Raw genomic sequence first — 20,551 nt, 5'->3', positions numbered from 1 at the left:
AAAAAGGCTTTGCAGCATACTTCATAGGGTAGCATCAGACTCTCAAAAGAAATGAGGCAAGATCACATTATCAAAACATTCAACTCACTTTAATGCAGCCAGAGCCCTCACCTAGCTACACCTGCCTTCCCTAGAGCTGGCAATAGGCAGCACCTCCCACCAAAACAACACTTACTTTCAATCCTCCCTCAAACTACACCCACCTGCAGCCCCACTAATGGGGGAAAGGAAGCCTATGACAGTGTGTATAAAGGATGGCTTCAATCAGAAATGAGGAAGGCCTAACCTTATGAACTGGAGAGACACTGTATGAGATTAATAGCAGCAAGAATAAACCAAACTAAAAAAAAAAAGTATGAACATTAGAACTGAGGTAAGAAATTAGATGCTGGGCATGTCAGCAAAGTTGTTTTTGGAAGCTGCTGAGTTCTTAATCAGACATCCAGACTGTCTCTACACCATATTTCTACAGTTACTTTTACAATGTATCCGTCATATAGCTGCTTTGTCCAATTTAGGATGAAATATTTCCAGAAACCTTCTGTTTTCTTGAGTTTATTTAGTAAAGTTGTGTTTAACTTGCTGCGAAAAACGATGTCTTTCCGGCCTGGAGAAAATTTTTTAGGCAATCCACTCCTGATTTGTTTAAAGACATTGCCTTCTCCTCATACGGTCATACTTTATAGCAGCAAGGCCAGCAAGATTTTTCCTAACATGGAAAATTAGTTAAAGGTGACAAAAAAAATTGAAATACACTGAATATATGTAATGAAATGAATGTTTTTTTCTTTGGTAACAGTTAGATCTGAGCAACCCCCTGAAAAATGTTCAGAGACTGTCCCCTGGAATAAAACCTTGGATTCACTTTAGCTGGGTTTGTATTCACTTCCCAGGGACATTCTGACCCAGGTGTTTACTGACAGGAACATTCCTGGGCAGAACTGGATTAAGGCATAGGCACTATTTAGGTCCTTGCCCTGGGCCCTGGCTTTTGGAGTGATGTGGTTACATCAGTGATTTAAGATTTCATATTTTTTAAAAGTTTCTAGCTCTCAATTGTGAAGAAAAGCTTGAAAATGTGACCTGAGTGTAACTGATGGAGGAATATCTGCCTGAATCTGCAGACAGCCTGAAACAGTAGCTCTAAGAGGTGTGAACTGCCTCGGTAAATCTCAATGAAGTGTTAATGCCTAGACCCACTGCTCTGGGGAACCTCACCAACCTCTTCCCCGCAGCAGCGGGCTGTGTATATGGCAGGAGGAGAAAAGTCCAGTAATCTTGATCCACCCATTCACTCCAGTGAGCAGATATACCCTGGCTGCTGAGGTCAGTACTGGGGACACTCTGCTACCAGATAAGGAGCAGAGGGGACCTCTTCCTAATGCCCCAGCTGCTGTCTCTGTTTCTGTGGGAGGTTTTCTGCCACTCCACATATGGGACGGGGCGATGGGGCGGGGCGGGGCAGGTCAGGTACCGTGTAATGATGTGCCTAGGAGTCTGAATGTTAAGTGTCTATTAGAGAATGTTCCCTGGCAGTAAAATTTACCCATCACTGGGGTTAACCACACCAGAAACCAGATTCTAGAACTGATACTCATTCCCTTAAGGAACAGAAAAAAATACCTCATGATCCATGTACCCAGTCATAACTAAATAACACATCTTGAATTTGAATTTAAATAATTGTAACAAACTGCTTGAGAACCATCTACAGATGGAGAATTATTCACCAAAATCATTCAACAAATAATTGTGAATAATGAATGCATCCAAGAAAATTGTAAGCTGAAAAGGAGGTGAGGTAAAATTCATTGGATAAATTATTCACTTCAAATTATTCATTCAGCTCTAGTAATAATGAACTAAAATATAGGGTTCAAGAAGAATATAACTGGGCGTGAGAGATTTTAGGTGATAGAAGGAGAGAAGGGTAAGAAAAACCATAGCAGAGGTAAAAGTGCCACAGAGGCACTGGAGAATTTGTCTCTGTTTATAACATGTGTCCAGAAGCTGGACAAACTTCCTCTCTTTAGTTAAATAAGTATTCAGAGATTCATAGACTTTAAGGTTAGAAGGGACCATTATGATCATCTAGTCCAGAGGTGGGCAAACTATGGCCCGCGGGCCACATCCAGCCCACGGGACTGTCATGCCTGGCCCTTGAGCTCCTGGCAGGGGAGGCTAGCCCCCGGCCCCTCCCCCTCTGTTCTCCTCCCCCGCAGCCACGCCGCCGTGCAGGCAGAGCTCTGGGCGGTGTGGTTGTGTGCTCCTGCCGAGCAGCGCGGCAGCATGTCTGGCTCCGGCTGGGAGGCGCAGCTGCCAGACATGCTGCTCCGAGTGGTATGGAAGGGGGCAGGGCTGGGGGGTTGGATAAGGGGCAGGAGGTCCTGGGGGCCAGTCAGGGGACAGGGAGCAAGGGGAGGTTGGATGGGGCGGAGGTTCTGGGGGGCGGTCAGGGGACGGGGGAGTTGGATAAGCGTGGGAGTCCCGAGGGGGCTTGTCAGGGGGTGGGGGTGTGGATAGGGTTCAGGGGACGGGGAATGGGGGGGGGTTGGATAGGGGTGGGGTCTCGGGGGGCCTGTCGAGGGGTGGGTGTGTGCAGGGCCGGCGCAACCTATTAGGTGACCTAGGCAGCCGCCTAGGGCGCTAACATTTGGGGGGCGGCAACCACGGCGGCAGGATCTTCGGCCGCCTCAGTCGTTGGCAGTATTTCAGGGGCGGGACCTTCCGCAGCCTCTGTTGGGGACGGCATTTTGGGGGCGGAACCTTCCGCCGCCTCTGTCAGAGGCGGCATTTTGGGGGTGGGACCTTCCGCCGCCTAGGGCGGCAAAAAAGCTGGCGGCACTCCTGGGTGTGTGGATAGGGGTCAGAGCAGTCAGGGGACTGGGAGCAGGGGGTGGGATAGGGGGTGGGGTCCCGAGGGCAGTTAGGGGTGGGGAGTCCCGAGGGGGGGTTAGGGGACAAGAAGCAGGGGGGGTTGGATGGGTGGGAGGTTCTGAGGGGGGCAGTCAGGGGGTGGGAAGTGGGAGGGGTTGGATGGGGGCGAGGGATAGGCTGTTTGGGGAGGCACAGCCTTTCCTGCCCGACCCTCCATACAATTTTGCAATGCCAATGTGGCCCTCGGGCCAAAAAGTTTGCCCACCCCTGGTCTAGTTTGACCTCCTGCACAACGCAAGCCACAGAATCTCACCCACCCACTCCTGTATCAAACCAGTAACCTATGTCTGAGCTACTGAAGTCCTCAAATCGTGGTTTAAAGACTTCAAGGTGCAGAGAATCCACCAGCAAGTAACCCGCGTGCCCCACGCTGCAGAGGAAGGCGAAAAACCCCAAGGGCCTCTGCCAATCTGCCCTGGAGGAAAATTCCTTCCCGACCCCAAATATGGCAATCAGCTAAACCCTGAGCATGTGGGTAAGACTCACCAGCCAGACACCCAGGAAAGAATTCTCTGTAGTAACTCAGATCCCACCCAATCTAACATCCCATCACAGGCCATTGGGCATATTTACCGCTAATAATCAAAGACCAATTAATTGCCAAAACTAGGCTATCCCATCATACCATCCCTTCCATAAACTTATCAAGCTTAGTCTTGAAGCCAGATATGTCTTTTGCCTCCACTGCTCCCCTTGGAAGGTTGTTCCAGTACTTCACTCCTCTGATGGTTAGAAACCTTCATCTAATTTCAAGTCTAAACTTCCTGATGGCCAGTTTATATCCATTTGTTCTTGTGTCCACATTGGTACTGAGCTTAAATAATTCCTCTCCCTCCCTGTATGTATTCCTCTGATATACTTATAGAGAGCAATCATATCTCCCCGCAGCCTTCTTTTGGTTAGGCTAAACAAGCCAAGCTCTTTGAGTCTCCTTTCATAAGACAGGTTTTCCATTCCTCGGATCATCCTAGTAGCCCTTCTGTGTACCTGTTCCAGTTTGAATTCATCCTTCTTAAACATGAGAGACCAGAACTGCACACAGTATTCCAGATGAGGTCTCATCAGTGCCTTGTATAATGGTACTAACACCTCCTTATCTCTACTGGAAATACCTCTGTTAGACACTGCAGCATTTTTCTCTAGCAGTTGGCTGCCACCCTAATCTCTATTGCATCAATGAAAAAAAATTACCTAAAAAGTCGAATAGATGTCCTTTAGTTCATGAGTCCTCCTTCAACATGGGAGCGCTTTTATTAACTCTTTATGTCCCACATTCTGTAACTATTCAGAGGCCATGCAGCTTATAGTACTCAGATAAAGTTGCCTTTGTAGCTCCATAACTAAAGTTGTGTTTTGTTTGCCATATAGTGCAGTGAATAAACTAGCACAGGCAGATGGCTCTATTAAAGTTCAGCAGAGCAGGACATGAAGTCTACATCCCTAAATTCATGCAGTTGCTGCTGTCATGGATGGATCTCACACAGCAATAGAGTCCTAACTAGTTGGATTTGAATGGCAGAAAATCCTGTAAGATGTTCTTTTTAAAATTTTCTTATCCTGAGAGATTTTAACATTCTAGTTTAATGTTCCTTTAAAATCTCCAAGCCAGATCTCAGTTCTGTATAAACTGGTGCAATTCCATTGACTGCAATGGAGCTACACTGAAGATTCAGTCCTTTTTATTATTATTAATTGATAACATTCCCAGCCTTTTGAGATGTCATTAAAATCTTAACAAACACGATTGCAGGGAATCTTATGATCTAGCAGGTTATGTATTTTATGATATGCCTGAGTACTGCACTAAAAAGCTTAGGGGGATCCCTACCCCACCTCCTACAAGAAAAATCACTCACTGGGAAACTGAAAATCTTAAAGGTGGTGGACGCTTGGGGAAAAAGTTCCAAATCTGTCAGGTTAAAGAGCTTTGGTAAGCAAGAGAGGAGAAGAGAGCCAAGTAGGTAAAATGTTCTCAAATGTCATCGTTTCAGTGAGGTAATCGAAACCTTTCAGATTCTGTGTTAACTGACCTCTACAAATTGCTCCCCGCAAACTTGAAGGTCTGAATATACAGAAATGGATTGTATGTTTCATCCAGTTTATTTTGGTTTTTCCTGCAGCCTCTTGCTACACTTTCAGATTGCAGTCATATTAACTTATACTAAACTTGTCTTTAATTAAATGAACTTTCCTTGTTTGTAGCTGGAAGGTACTTATGCATGATCAAAACTCCATTCTAATAATGTTCAGACTCACCACTACTTAATTAACATCACCGTTCAAAATGAAGAATCAAACAGGAGAGTGCAAAGAAATTTAGAGACGAAAGCTCCCCCTGGTGGCGGAACACCTGTGTGCCATAAACAGCCTTTGTAGTGTATATTATCAGCCATGAATTATAGGTGTAGCCCAAACGACACATAATTATAATTTATACCCTATGAGTTTTTACATGTTATATGAGACACACTCCGAACAGAAATGATATCAAGTATTTTGCACAATTTATGGCAAAAGCAATTATAATTAACATTATATTAAATATTAAGTGAAGATCATAAAATGTTGATTGGTACTGATTAGTTGTATTATCCATAATTAGAAATCACTGCATCCTTCACCAGGTACTGTAGTGCTTTGCTTATGATTTCTGTTCTAAATTAAATGAATGATTCAGGTTTTGCTTCCGCATTTAATTTAAGCCACAACCAGAAAAGCAGGGCACAAGTCACACAGTTGCTGTAAATGTTTATAGGCCGACAATCCTAAACTAGCTTCTCCATGGGCTAAATTGTGACTTGGACTGTGCTCCCATGTGAGAGAATAAGAGGGAGTAAGAACTCCTCTTATATAGCTACACAAGCTACCAAAACCTTGGGTCTAGGACATAGGAATAAGTGGGGCTACTTGCCTATTTACTCTATCTCCAGAGCAAGTGGCTGGCAAGGAATGAGGAGTGGGCAGGGAATGGGTGGAGAGCCTTGGCTACAGCTCTCTCTGGTCACAGTAAAACTGAGCCAGTGTGTGGTAGGTACTGAATACCAATTTACTGTTGGTATAAACTCAAAGTAAATGCCTACCCACGAGGGCTTTCGATTAATTGCAGTTAACTCATGTGATTAACTCAAAAAAAATTAATCGCACTGTTAAACAATAATAGAACACCATTTATTTAAATATTTTGGATGTTTTCTACATTTTCATATATACTGACTTCAATTACAACACAGAATACAAAGTGTATATTAATTTCTGATTACAAATATTTGCACTGTAAAAATGATAAACAAAAGAAATAATAGTTTTTGATTCACCTCATACAAGTACTGTAGTACAATCTCTTTGTCATGAAAGTGCAACTTACAAATATAGGGGTTTTTTTTGTTACGTAACTGTGCACAAAAACAAAACAATGTAAAACTTTAGAGCCTACAAGTCCACTCAGTCCAACTTCTTGTTCAGCCAATCGCTAAGACAAATAAGTTTCTTTAAATTTACAGGAGATAATGCTGGTCGCTTCTTATTTACAATGTCACCAGAAAGTGAGAACAGGCATTCGCAAGGCACTTTTCTAGCCGGCATTGCAAGGTATTTATGTGCCAGATATGCTAAATATTCGTATGCCCATTCATACTTCGGCCACCATTCCAGAGGACATGCTTCCATGCTGATGACTCTTGTTAAAAAAGTAATGCGTTAATTAAATTTGTGACTGAACTTCTTGGGGGAGAATTGTATATCCCCTGCTCTGTTTTACCCACATGCTGCCATATATTTCATGTTATAGCAGTCTCGGATGATGACCCAGCACATATTCATTTTAAGAACACTTTCACTGCAGATTTGACAAAACGCAAAGAAGGTACCAATGTGAGATTTCCAAAGATAGCTACATCACTCAACCCAGGGTTTAAGAATCTGAAGTGCCTTCCAAAATCTGAGAGGGATGAGGTGTGGAGCATGCTTTCAGAAGTCTTTAAAGAGCAACACTCCAATGCAGAAACTACAGAACTCAACCCATCAAAAAAGAAAATCAACCTTCTGCTGGTGGCATCTGACTCAGATGATGAAAATGAACATGCGTCGGTTCGCACTGCTTTGAATCGTTATCAAGCAGAACCCATCAGCAGCATGGATGCATATATTCTGGAATGGTGGTTGAAGCATGAAGGGATATATGAATCTTTAGCGCATCTGGCACATAAATATCTTGTGACACTGGCTACAACATTGTCATGAGAACACCTGTTCTCACTTTCAGGTGACATTGTGAACAAGAAGCGGGCAGCATTCTCTCCTACAAATGTAAACAAACTTGTTTGTCTGAGCGATTGGCTGAACAAGAAGTAGGACTGAGTGGACTTGTAGGCTCTACATTTTACATTGTTTTATTTTTGAATGTAGTTTTTTTGTACATAATTCTACATTTGTAAGTTCAACTTTCATGATAAAGAGATTGCACTACAATGCTTGTATTAGGTTAATTGAAAAATACTATTTATTTTCTTTATTACAGTGCAAATACTTATAATCAAAAATAAATATAAGCACTGTACACTGTAGTCTGTGTTGTAAGTGAAATCAATATATTTGAAAATGTAGAAAACATCCAACATATTTAAATAAATGGTGTTTTATTATTGTTTAACAGTGCGATTAATTGCAATTAATTTTTTAAATCTCTTGACAGCCGTACTACCCACCCATCACACACACACACACACACACACACACTCCAGTTCCAGGGCAGGGAGGAAGCAGGGGAAGAATTGTGACTCAAGTATATCTTCAACTGTGTCCCACTGCTTCTCTTGGGGTGGTGCAGTTTATGCACCATGCTTTGCTAAGAGCTGTCTCTAAAGTCACAATATAACCCCATAATGATAATTTGCTAATAACTGGCCCTGATATTTAATGTTGTCCTTTGCAGCAATAACTCTTCCTTAAGCAGGTATTTGATTTCCAATAGGATGGAAGATAGAAAACCTGACAGGAATGTCATAATTAAAAAAGGGGAGGGAATGTTTTATATTCAAAAAGTCACTACTGTGCAGTTTGTGCCTTTACTGTTTTTCTGTGAATGTCCCTGGATGTGGTCCTTGTGATTTGCATGGGATGTAGACCCTGGATTTTTCATAGTACGCAGACTCCTGAGCTCTGTGTTAGGCAGTTGAGAGTTTGCACTGTGTTCTAATTGACAAGCCCGTGAGAGGAGATTGTGGGGAGCCAGGGAAGGTTAAGGGATATGTCTAAGTGGAAGCTAAAGATCAAATGGCACTGTTTGAAAACTGCAGGGATAACCCCAGAGGCCTGGCCAACATTTCCCCTGGTAATGAAAAAGGTTCTAATGTCCAAGTCTGTGTGTAAGCTATTGTTCAACATATAATGGCTGCGCCATTTGCTTCCACAGTCACTGAACTACCAGTATTTTGTTCTTTTCTTTGTACAGTACTTTGAGATACCTGGAAAATGAAAGTTGCTATATAAAACCCAAATCTATTCTGTTCTGACAATCAAGAGCAAGCCAGCTGTGCCCAGTTGAACTCTGCCACTTTCCTTGATAGTTCTCTAAGCTCAGGAATCCCAGAGGGAACTTTGCAAGATCTGTTTAGAGCCTGCTGCCAACAGTCATAGAAAGGAAAAATACACAGTAACATTTTTTCTTTTCTGAGGGCATACTTAGGAGTCGTCATATAGAAGAAAGTTCTGTCAGTCTTTCTGCAATTAGAATTCACTGTTGTCTTTTGTACCTATCAGTAGGTCGTACCTAACAGCGCAGAAGAGTTGTTGCAGGTGCTAGGCCAGATGCTTAGTTGGTATTAATCGGTGTAAGCATGGAAATCTGCTCGCTTACATCAGCTGAGGATCTGGCCTCAAATGCACAGTATGCAGTGTTACATATAACACTATATCTAGTGGTCAAACTGGGGGAAAGTACTAATGGCATGCTCCAGTTTTAACTTCCCCCTGCAATTGTCAGAGTGAGACAGAACCAGGTTGCTGGTAATAACCCATCAGCTTTCTCTCTCTCTCTCTCTCTCTCTCTCTCTCTTTCTTTTACAGTTTTTACATTTTTGTATTCAAGTGAGCTCATCTTGATGTCTACATTTAGGGCAAGGTTGTGGCTTTCAAGCCCTGCAGACAGTGTACAATCTTTTTGGGGCTGCTTACTGACCAGATTGCTCTCCTCCCCCATCCCCAGTGCGTGGTCTTTGCAGAATTGCAAGAGGGGTCTAGGTTTCAGAGTGGTAGCCGTGTTAGTCTGTATCAGCAAAAAGAACGAGGAGTAGTTGTGGCACCTTAGAGACTAACAAATTTATTTGGGCATAAGCTTTCGTGGGCTAGATCCCACTTCATCAGATGCATGGAGTGGAAAATACAGAAGCAGGTATAAATACATGAAAGGATGGGGGTTGCCTTACCAAGGTGTGAGGTCAGTCTAATGAGACAAATCAATTAACAGCAGGGTACCAAGGGAAGAAAAAGAACTTTATGTTTAGTTTATGGTCTCTGTCCTCTCCTTAGCCCTCCCACTCCCTTTATGTGGCTTATACCATGGGTGGGTAGCAGAGGCAAGTGGTATCTGTTCTCCCCAGCACAGAGACTGCTATCAATGAGGTCCTTGTGCAGCCATGCAAAGTGGCGAGCTTCTTGCTTGTCCCTGTGCAGCTGAGCAAGGGTGTCTTATGATTTCGTTCTGAAGTAACACACAGTTCCAATGGCTGTCCAAGAGACTGAAATGAGAGACATACATTTACCTCATTGAAATGTTTAAGCAATTATTCCATTATAAGCACAGGAAATAGCACAAATACTGTAAATACTTCCAATAACGGTAAAAACACACCCAGGCAGATTTTTAAAGACATACACACACTGTAAATATTGAGGAAAGGCTACCATTAAGAGCAAGGCATTCTGAGCATCACCCTTGTTTGTCATTTCCAGCTCCAATGCTTCCATGGGAAATCAGGTTGCCTGAATATGGGCTGCCTATCTAGAAAACTAAAGTACATCCCCCCCTAGAAGCGCATACCTTCGGCAGCCAACACTCCCAGTGCGTCACTAGAGGATTGCATTGTGAGGGGCATTGTGACTCAGATACAACTGGCCACCCTCAGTCAATCCAGCCCTGCCGCATCTGGAGGAGGGAACAGAGTACCAGTTAGAGGACTGCTCACAAAGAAACAGAGCAAGGAATACTCTACTGTCAGCAAGCAGCACTTGTCAGCCCACTCTAGCTCTGAGTTGGAAGCCAGGAAGAAGAGAAACACATTGGCAGAGAGGCCCCAAACGGAGTGGCACGGGGAGAGAAAGGCAAGAAAGCAACCCCATTATTCCGCAAGGGTGGGCTGTTAAGTATGTACTTAACTTTAATCACATGCTTAAGTCCTACTGAGACTTAATTTGGTACATTTACACCCACTTTCTGTCCCCTTTCCATTGCCAGAGCAGAGTGAAGGGCCTTAGTGTAAAGAATCAAGCCCTCTGGCTTTATGCAGTCCAAGAACATTTCTTTATTTGCCTGGGGAATACATTATACTGTCAAACTCAGAGGCCTGGGGCCAGTTAGAACCTGATAGAAATGGCTACAACTCCATTCACTGAGCTGCAGTGGCACACATTAAAGTTGTCAAATGAGGATAGTCCATCATCTGCTGTGAAACTGGAGAATGTGCTGATAACCATATTATTGTTATCAAAGAGAGAGAAGCATCCACACTCCAAAATGGCTGCTGTGAATGGGTTTCTACAGCCACTTTTAAACACTGAATATTTATAAATAGCCTATTTAAAGGGTTGTTTAGTCTTAAATTGGCACTTTTAAGTAAAAGAGACTCAGAAAATGAATCTTAAGCTATTTCTCCATCTATCTTTTCCATTTTAAGTCACTAAAGGTGAATAAAAAGTGTTTCATGCCCTAAGATCCTGAAACCTCTAGTGTCAACTGAAGCCAGCACTTCTAGTCTTGTCTTCAACCCTAGCTGTGGGCATCTCCTGCCTTTGAAGTGTTTGTGGCACGGACTGAGGGCCCCTACAGAGCAAAACCAGTGGCTTTAAATATACCTGTGTTCTTGAATCTTACTTACAAAAAAAGCCACTGGCTTCCGTGCTCTGAGAATGGCTACAGCCTGAGTCATGGATACTTCACAAGTGGGGGACCAGAGACTTAGACTGAATCTGAAATTGAAAACGTCCATTGGCTGTGTGCCTTGTGCAGCTGCGGTGATGGATTGGGGTGAGCTGAGGTAAGGCCTATAGACTGGAAAAACTGCTTTTATGGGGAATGAATTAAATCCCCCACTGTAACTCTGAGGAGAGGGCGAGAATTTTGTTCCTCTGTTGCCATGTATTTCACCAGCATAAAGTCTGGTAACTCTGGCTTTGGGCCGGTGAAGGGAATTACACCCTGACAAACTCCTGGACAGTGGCGGAGATGGACAATATCTGTACTGTTCTTAGCCTTTCTGAGATAGCTATCTGAGGGGCTATACCATATATCTTCTTTGACACAGACAGAGCTAGGCTTCCTGTCCATTTATTTATCTCATCAGACTACCCAACTGCCAGATGATCCTGCTGAGAAATTAGTAGGAAAAGAAAAAAGAATGGAAATAGTTATATAATGCCTCCCTGGGAAAAGTAAGTTCCCATCGCATGAAGTATTAAGAGGCAGCTGCAATCTACATATTACATAACTGCTCTCGGATCTGTGCTTCAAAACTCCATAATCCCACTGCACCTAAAAGTACCAAAAGCTAATGAATGGATTTTTGTTAGAGGGATTTTTAAACTCCACTGGCCTGCGGTGTTGCCTCTCTATTTTCTCATGCTTTCTTCTCTCTCAAACCTAGCTATTTTTTGATCTCAGAATCAACTGAGCTAAGGCTTTCCCCTCTCGTTCAAATTAAACCTCTGAAAAAGCTTCTTACAAATTCTTAGTGTGTCACTTATTGAACATAAAACCCAGGCTCTGGTTTTCACATAAGAGTTAGACAATAATACTTTAAGACCATTATCTACATGAGTGACTGATACAGGTGCTGGTGATCCTAACTCCCAACTGGACAGGATATTCAAAGATGTAATTTGAGCTCTCCAATGTGTTTGTCCACCGAGATCACCTGTACTGCGGATGATACTGTATTGAATACTGCAAAGCCCATGGCTGGGTTGCCAGAATATGTGTCGTGACTGTTAGAGATGCGTGGGAAGTTAAGTTACTGTAGCTTGCAGTACTCTTCCGATATAAAATAGGGAGATGGTTTGAGGAGGATGTTCAGTATCTTACATCACAATGCGGAAGGTGAGATGAATGCTGGCGGGCTCAAATCACCCTCACGAGTAAAGGGAAATGCTGCTTGCCCTGCCTTCCCCGGGGAGGCCCAGAAGGCATTCAGTGGGGAGAGCAGTGTTAATCTGTTTAGGGGCCATAAGAGTGAAGGACTCAGCCTGGATGCACTGAATCACTGCCACTCCTTAGTGTCCTGGCCATATCCCATCCAATCAGCATTGGCACAGTAGCCACTGGAGTTAGCGGATAGTGACCCACATCACGTGACAGAGTTATTAACCTTTGTAACCCTGATCAATGCCAGGGGACTTTGGCCAGCAAAAAGCCATTGAAGTCTCTTTCTAGTAATCCTGTTACACAGGTGCCATATTGTGTCCTTGTTACAAGCACTGCCTGTTTTTTAAGCACTCTGAGTACCTGGAGCCTGCACAGACCCCAAGAGAGGGGACAATGGGAAGTTATGGCTGATTTGTGCCACCTCAAAATCCCCCCAGTATATTTTCCACCACTGGGGACCCTACCAGAAGCTGGGATAAACCAGTGAATCAAGCCCAATTTTTGCCTGAGGTGAGATGTAGCTTTTAAACTGAGAGAGGACAGCATGATGACTGCAGGATTGAGTCTCCTGGTATTAATTTTATAGATTAATGTATTGCTCATGAAAGTGAGAGATTAGAACTGTTCATTTACTTTTGTCTCTAGGTTTCCTTAACACTTTCCTTTGTCATCATCATTTTTTTCTGTAAAAGCATTAAGCAAATCATGTTGGTGTGAAAGCAGGAGAGCCACGTTAGGGAAATTGCTACAAAGCGGAAGCATTTACATCAATGCTCTTCAGCAGGTATCTTCTGTCAGGTCATATGACACAAGAAAAAAGCTCTGAAGCTGAACAAGACTTAAGCCTCCTCCTAGAGAAAACTTTTAAAAAGCAAACAAAGTCTACTGTGAGCTGTATCCGTTTTAATAGCCAATATATTTATACTTATGTATTTATTTCAGGACATGTTGCAAGAATTGTGCAATATATTTGATTCATTATTGATAGGATTTTAGACATAATTATTTGATTCACTATGTATTGACCTTGATTCTGAAAATGATGTACTTGATTTGATAGCTTGTCGAGATTAATAAGAAATTATCTGATATATTTTAGTCAGTGCATGTATCCACCTTTATAAGTAATGGGTCTAATTCTGTGGTTGATTTGTCTGATTCGTTAAGTTTTCCTACCTTTTTTTTGGTGGGAATAAATTCAATTGATGTCTTTATTTCAGTATGAATTGAATCTTATTCACTGTGCATTGCAGTCACTTTAGCGTGCAACAGATGAGATTTCACCAGTAATAAATGTTTTAGAACTTAGAGCATTAATTTCATTGTGTAACATTTCTACAGCATTTCTGATCAGTTCGATTAATGGTTTCTCATACAGAATAATTTTTACACAGAAGAAATGTATGGAAGATTTTTTTTTTTAAATCAGAAATGGAAAAAACACTTGCACTCTGTGCCTTTAAAAAATATATTTCTGAGGACAGGTAATACATTTTGTCTGGGGAATATCCCCATCCTATGGAAGGTTCATTCTGTCAACGTTTGTTGCATTTTTAATTAAAGCCATGCAGAGAAATATTGGAAGATGAAAAGAAAAAATATCCTTAACCCTCTGTTTCTCACACAATTGGCTTTTATTTTACTTTATTTTCATGGTTTTTTCCCCCCCTATCTTTTATGCAGCCATCATTAATCTAATCAAGGTCAGATAAGATTTTTTTTTCTTCTTGCCAGTCCCTAAAGCTCAGACAGCTTCAATCTGCTCTCCCATAATCAAATGTTTAGTGCCTACCATTTGGGTTCATTAGGATGCATTCTTTGCTGCTCTGATAATAATTGCTACTACATCATCAGTGCATCGGCAGTAAAAGCATTTTTTTCATATTGTTTTTCCTTTAAAACAACAAACGTACATATTCACATAATTCAAACCACCGTTTTCCTTTGGTTTCACTCTATTGTTCATGTTACAATAATGTCAATATTTCAAGCCCCATAAGATAAGAGCATCATGTATATTCATTACAACTCCCAAACTAAACACTTTACAGTATCTTGAATATATCTCAAAGGGAAGTAATTCTTTGGACAGGAGCAGAGAATATTTTTGGGGAAAGAGATTGGGAGAAGAAGAGAAGATCCACAGATCATCAACTGCTGATTTAGGAATGTGCATAGACAGGCAGTGAGAATTCAGGAATGAGCTCCATGCTATTGATAGTAGGGCTATGTGGCTCAGGAGAAAAAGTGAGGAATGAACTATGGAACAAATAATTTCTCTAAACACTATTTTTCATCAACTCAGATTTTTTTTTAATAGAAGGAAAAAATCTGCTTCTCAAATGTCAAGCACTTGAAAGACTAAAAATAGATCACTGGAATAAATAAATTAACCCAGAAGACAGGATTGATGCTCCACAGGCACCAGGGATTAAATAAATTCAGTAAGTTCAAAGTAGTATTCTAGATAAGAGTTCTTTGTGCTGCAGCAGGTACTGCTTATTGATTATAGGATTGAGGTGCTGTGCACTCTTGTAAAATGTACTCTAGACAATGTGTCTTAATCTGGGAATAATATACTGCCTGGTGCGGGATGCATGGTGCTAGTTTATATTTACTTTTTTATTTTAGTTTTGTTTGTGCCTTAATTTTCTGAACTGTGTCTGTCCCCTTGTCCACCTGCTACATGGCTGCTTCCCGTTGCCTCATCAGCACTTCATGAGGCAGCGTTTCCTCTCTGTGACTGACAAGATGTACTTCAAAATATGTTGATTCAGCAGGACAAGGGGCAGGCTGCCAAATGGGAACAAGTGGGATGCGAGCCATGTAAATCTTAACTAGTTGACTTAGCCTCAATAGACAGATAATGCCTGACAGATAATACCTCTATTTTCCTTTGAGTTTGATAATGGGAGGGAGGAAGGATTGGCATCTTTCTATCAAAATGATACATATGCATTCCTGCTGATGTAATAATTAAAGAGATACTGGTTTCTTACTAAATTCTATTCTATGTGGGTTCTTATATTCCCCTTATCACTGTAGTATGTGAACATCAGCATATTAAGCCCTGTGACGACACTTCTGTCACATGTGGTTTGTTCTTTCTCCCATTCTGTCCCCAGGGTACAATTGTGTCAGAGCATCAGAGCGTTTAAAGCCAAAAGGCACCACTAGATCAACACGTTTGACCTCCTTTATATCACAGGCCACCGATGCCACCCAGCACCCTCACACTAAACTCAACAACCAAAAGGAGACCGAAGTATTCCAGGCCACAGGAGATTAGACTATGCTGTGCCACAAGCAGAGATTGGGAGGGACCGAGGTGCACCCATGCCCTAGGTCCCCGCCATGGCAGGGAAATGATTGAATGAGGTACACCCAGATAATCCTGGCAACTGACCTGCACCCACATGCTGCAGAGGAAGGGGGAAAATCCCCAAGGGGTGCACAGTGTAGGGTATTGTTTTGGTAGGAGTTCTCTCTTTTTAAATGTGAATACAGCTCTGTGCTTGTATTAGTGAAGGCTACAATGAAGAAGTGTGCCTTGCAGGTAGAGCAGAAGGTGGTGAGATTTGTGACGGCTTTTCGTTCCTTTGGGAGATGGCTCCACAGTCTTGGGCCGGCCCTAGGGGGCTCTGGCATCTGCACAGACAAGCTTTGCCCTTGTGGTAATAAGTTCCAACGTGCCTGGTGTGGAGTTGTTGACTATGGGCCTCATTCCCCAGCTTTGGGTGGTCTTTTAGATATCCTGGTCTCAGGCTTTGTAGTGCCTTGAAGACAAGGACCAAGATCTTGCACTTGACAGTGTTCTATGGGAAACCAGTGGTGAACAGGTCTGATGTACTTGTGGTAGCTGTGTTGCTGAGAAGATGTACTGCAGTGTTCTGTGTTAGTTGGAGTTTCCTATGGGTTGCTGACTTCGTGCCCAGATGTATTGTATCGCGGTAGTCCAGCCGAAAGGTGATGAAGGCACAAATACCAGGCCAAGTCATTGTCCTCCAGGATGGGGGGAAGTCTCCTAGCCAACCAGAGATGGTAGCAAGAACATGGTAGCCAGGAGCACTCCTAAATAGACTGGACTATGCTTCCTTAATTTCCATTATTATTCCATTCTTATTATAGGGCATAAGACTGTGACGGGTTGGATCACAGAAACCCCCTGAGAGCTGCCACCCGATGTGCCCAGACTACTTCTACCCCTGCTTTCCTTGCCAACTCAGGACTCCAGCACCCTGTCTTGCTGAGCCAGACACTCCCGTCTTCTCCAACAAAGTCCCAGGGTCTGAATTACTTGCCCCAAAGCTGCAGGCTTCACTGAAAGCAGGTAACAGAAGTGTTCCTGTCTTTAACATTCAGATGCCCAACTCCCAATGGGGTCTCAACCCAAATAAATCCATTTTACCCTGTATAAAGCTTATGCAGGGTAAACTCATAAATTGTTCGCCCTCTATAACACTGATAGAGAGATATGCACAGTTGTTTGCTCCCCCAGGTATTAATACATACTCTGAGTTAATTAATAAGTAAAAAGTGATTTTATTAAATACAGAAAGTAGGATTTAAGTGGTTCCAAGTAGTAACAGACAGAACAAAGTAAGTCACCAAGCAAAATAAAATAAAATGTGCAAATCTATGTCTAATCAAACTGAATACAGATAATCTCACCCTCAGAGATGCTTCAGTAAGTTTTTTTTCTCAGGTTGGACACCTTCCAGGCCTGGGCACAATTCTTTCCCCTGGTACAGCTCTTGTTCCAGCTCAGGTGGTAGCTAGGGGATTCTTCATGATGGCTCCTCTCCTCCCTTTGTTCTGTTCCACCCCTTTATATATCTTTTGCATAAGGCGGGAATCCTTTGTCCCTCTCTGGGTTCCCACCCCCTCCTTCTCAATGGAAAGACACCAGGTTAAAGATGGATTCCAGTTCAGGTGACATGATCACATGTCACTGCAAGACTTCATTGCCCACTTGCCAGCACACACGTATACAGGAAGACTTACAGGTAAAACACACCCATCTGCAGACAATTGTCCTGGTTAATGGGAGTCATCAAGATTCCAAACCACCATTAATAGCCCACACTTTGCATAATTACAATAGGCCCTCAGAGTTATATTTCATATTTCTAGTTTCAGATACAAGAGTGGTACATTTATATAAATAGGATGATCACACTCAGTAGATTATAAGCTTTGTAATGATACCTTACAAGAGACCTTTTGCATGAAGCATATTCCAGTTACATTATATTCACTCATTAACATATTTTTATAAAACCATGTAGACTGCAACGTCACAAAGACAACTTCTGATATGCGATTACTAAGAAGTGCAATAACAACAAATATTCATCTATATCTTGAACATCCATCCGCAACCTCTTGCAGTCGCCTTTTAATTGCAAACTAGACACACAAGGCACACCTGACTTGGTGCTCATGCTCACTACAAGTCTGCTGTCACAAGTCATGACATCAGGTGCTGCAGCCTGCATGTCCAGCAGTGCATAATTTGTACAAGTCTTGCAGCCTACTCACGCCACAGTTTATTGAACACTTTTCTTCCTTGCTTGGATAGATTTTATGCAGACTACAACAGGCAGATACCGATGGAGCCACATTGCTGATGACACTGTCATGTATGGTCACAGTTATGGGGGTAGTGACACCTCTGTCCCCTTTCTGGTTTCACGGAGTGCACGTCCCCTCAGATTGTAAGCCTCTTGCCCTTATCTATCTTAGGACAGAATCTCTCCAGTCTTCCAGCCTTAGGCCAGGACCTGAGCATGCTGCTCATTGCCCTGCAGGTCTGAGTGGGGTTTAGGCACCTGTGTTTCCTCCCTTCAGGAACTTGTGACCAGTGAGCTTGAGCAAGATCCTCTGTAAAACAAATGACTTTTATTTAACAGTTTTATTTAGCAGATTTTAAAACGGCAACCAGCCTGCCTGCATATTTAGTCTCATCTAATCCTACGCTTCACCACCAGCTAAGCGAGACAGGCTTTCCATGTAAATTATAGGAATAGACCTGAACCGACTCAAATTGTCTTTAACAACAAAATCCTTCTATGTATCTTTGGGTCTCTTGGGCTGGTTTTCCCAATTCAAACTGCCTAGAGGAATGGGCTAAGGCTAGTAAGCAGCTGGTCTGGGATTATCTCTCAGTGATTCTTAAATGTCAGCCGTTATACAGCCTCCCCTTGATTTTGACCTTGGATCTGCTATCCAGGCAGACCCCCTAGACTAGAGGGAAGTGCACATCCGCTATACATGGTACAGAAACAGTATTAGTAGTTATTAAACAGAACCCCCACATTTGTCACATGTATCAATAGACATTTCCACTTCACTTTATGCCGGCTGAAAGCATGCTCAACCACCAGCCTGCAACAATGAAGCATGTAGCTAGATCACTATCTTGACGGGTTTCATGTAACTGAGATATGGCTCTATGTGCCAAGCAGCAACAAGTGTGGTGGATCACAGCAAATCATGATAGGGATGGAGACACCATTAATGTCAATGTTGTGGTGTGGGGAAAATCCAGAGTTTTTAAGAAGTCTGGCATTGTGGATTTTGCTTGCACATGCAGGCACTTGCCATGATGGCCACTAAGGCTTCCATCATCTGGGTGGGGGGGAGAAGGGGCGAGGGTCTTTTCTGTTAATGTATTCCTGGGTTAGATTGGAGAGCCCAGAATGGGCACATGAGTTTCCTCTGTAGCCCCTGCACAGTTAGAGAAGCCCAGTTATTCAGCAATCTCTGGCACATTTGCTACCTACTTCACATGCCACTGTAACATAGCAAATATTGCTATGCAAATGTAACCCACACACCTTCGGGGTGTGGTGTTCTGTTCCATCTAGTGGCACCGAGACCACTTAGAGAGAGAGAGAGAAAGAGATTCATGAGTCTGCTCTACAGCCTTAGCTAACAGCCAGCTGGCTTTTAGCTCATGCGGTAGAGGCTCATGCACTAAGCTCCAGAGGTCCCAGGTTCAATCTTGCCAACCAGGGTCTGTTGGCGATACACAAACACTCACCACAGAAGCATGCACCATGGGCTTCCCAACCCAAACTGGTGGCTCTCCAATGGGTAACTATCTAAGGTTAGTGCCAGTTAGCATCACTCTCCCACATTCAACAGTATTTTCATCCTTGTGGTTTGGTGCTGTAGTGTTGGGCTCAGCACTCTAGAGAAGTCTCCTTCCTCATTCTGAAGCTCTAGCCTCTGTTGCTCACTCCAAGTCAGAAGAACAACTTGGTCCCATTAGTCTTTAGTCCTGATTTAATGTGATGCTTTATTCTGTGGCTTCATCCAGAAGCTATACACAGAGCCAGTTACTACAGAGGTTCTGAGAGGGTGATCGAGCCTTGCAACACATATTATATTAGCTGCTGGTCTTCTAATCTAGCTCCCTGCAGGCACTGCTGGCACACACTCAATCAGCTCTCCTGGGCTACCTGAGGAACTTGGAGACTACTTTTAGAGACAGCAACAGCCATTTAGCGGCACAATTTTACCATTCATCCATGCCTTCATTTTAAGAAACTGATATGGAGGAAATGGATGAGATGAGTAGTTACGGGCCTTTGACTCCTGGATGGCCTCCAAAATCTCCCACAAGCTAAGCGTCCAGGAGTTGGGGCAGCACTATGAGATAGGTACCCAGCGCACAGTGCAAATGTAATGGTGCATTACAGTGTTGCACGTGAACACGGGAGGGACCTGCACCTAAAACAGAATGGCTAGTGTAGATGCAATGCACCTTTGGCACTTGCAATGAGGCAATCCTTTTCTCTAGAAGGGTGGTGAAGCACTGGAATGGGTTACCTAGGGAGGTGGTGGACTCTCCTTCCTTAGAGGTTTTTAAGGTCAGGCTTGACGAAGCCCTGGCTGGGATGATTTAGTTGGGGATTGGTCCTGCTTTGAGCAGGGGGTCGGACTAGATGACATCCTGAGGTCCCTTCCAACCCTGATATTCTATGATTCTATGAATCCTGCCACTTCAGACATCAATGGTTCAGTTCTCTAGTGTGGACGTAGGCCAATTTAGGAAGGAGTTCTGTCTAGTGGTGTGCGCGGCAATAACCCTGCCTTGGCTATCACAGAGCAGGGCCAGAAATATATTTGAAGTATATCACATGCAGTCAGCTCTAATACACAGTATGCATGAAAGATGCCAGAGACTTCAAGATAGAAGTCCAGTGGTGGCCTGTTCAGGAGTGTTCTAGTGATTTTTGGGCACCTCACTGACCA

The sequence above is a fragment of the Terrapene carolina genome, unplaced genomic scaffold (assembly GCF_002925995.2).
Source record: "Terrapene carolina triunguis isolate 2854851 unplaced genomic scaffold, T_m_triunguis-2.0 Scaffold131, whole genome shotgun sequence".
Lineage (NCBI taxonomy): Eukaryota > Metazoa > Chordata > Testudines > Emydidae > Terrapene > Terrapene triunguis.
The sequence above is the reverse complement of the archived record's forward strand: the minus strand, read 5'-3'. Positions refer to the sequence as shown.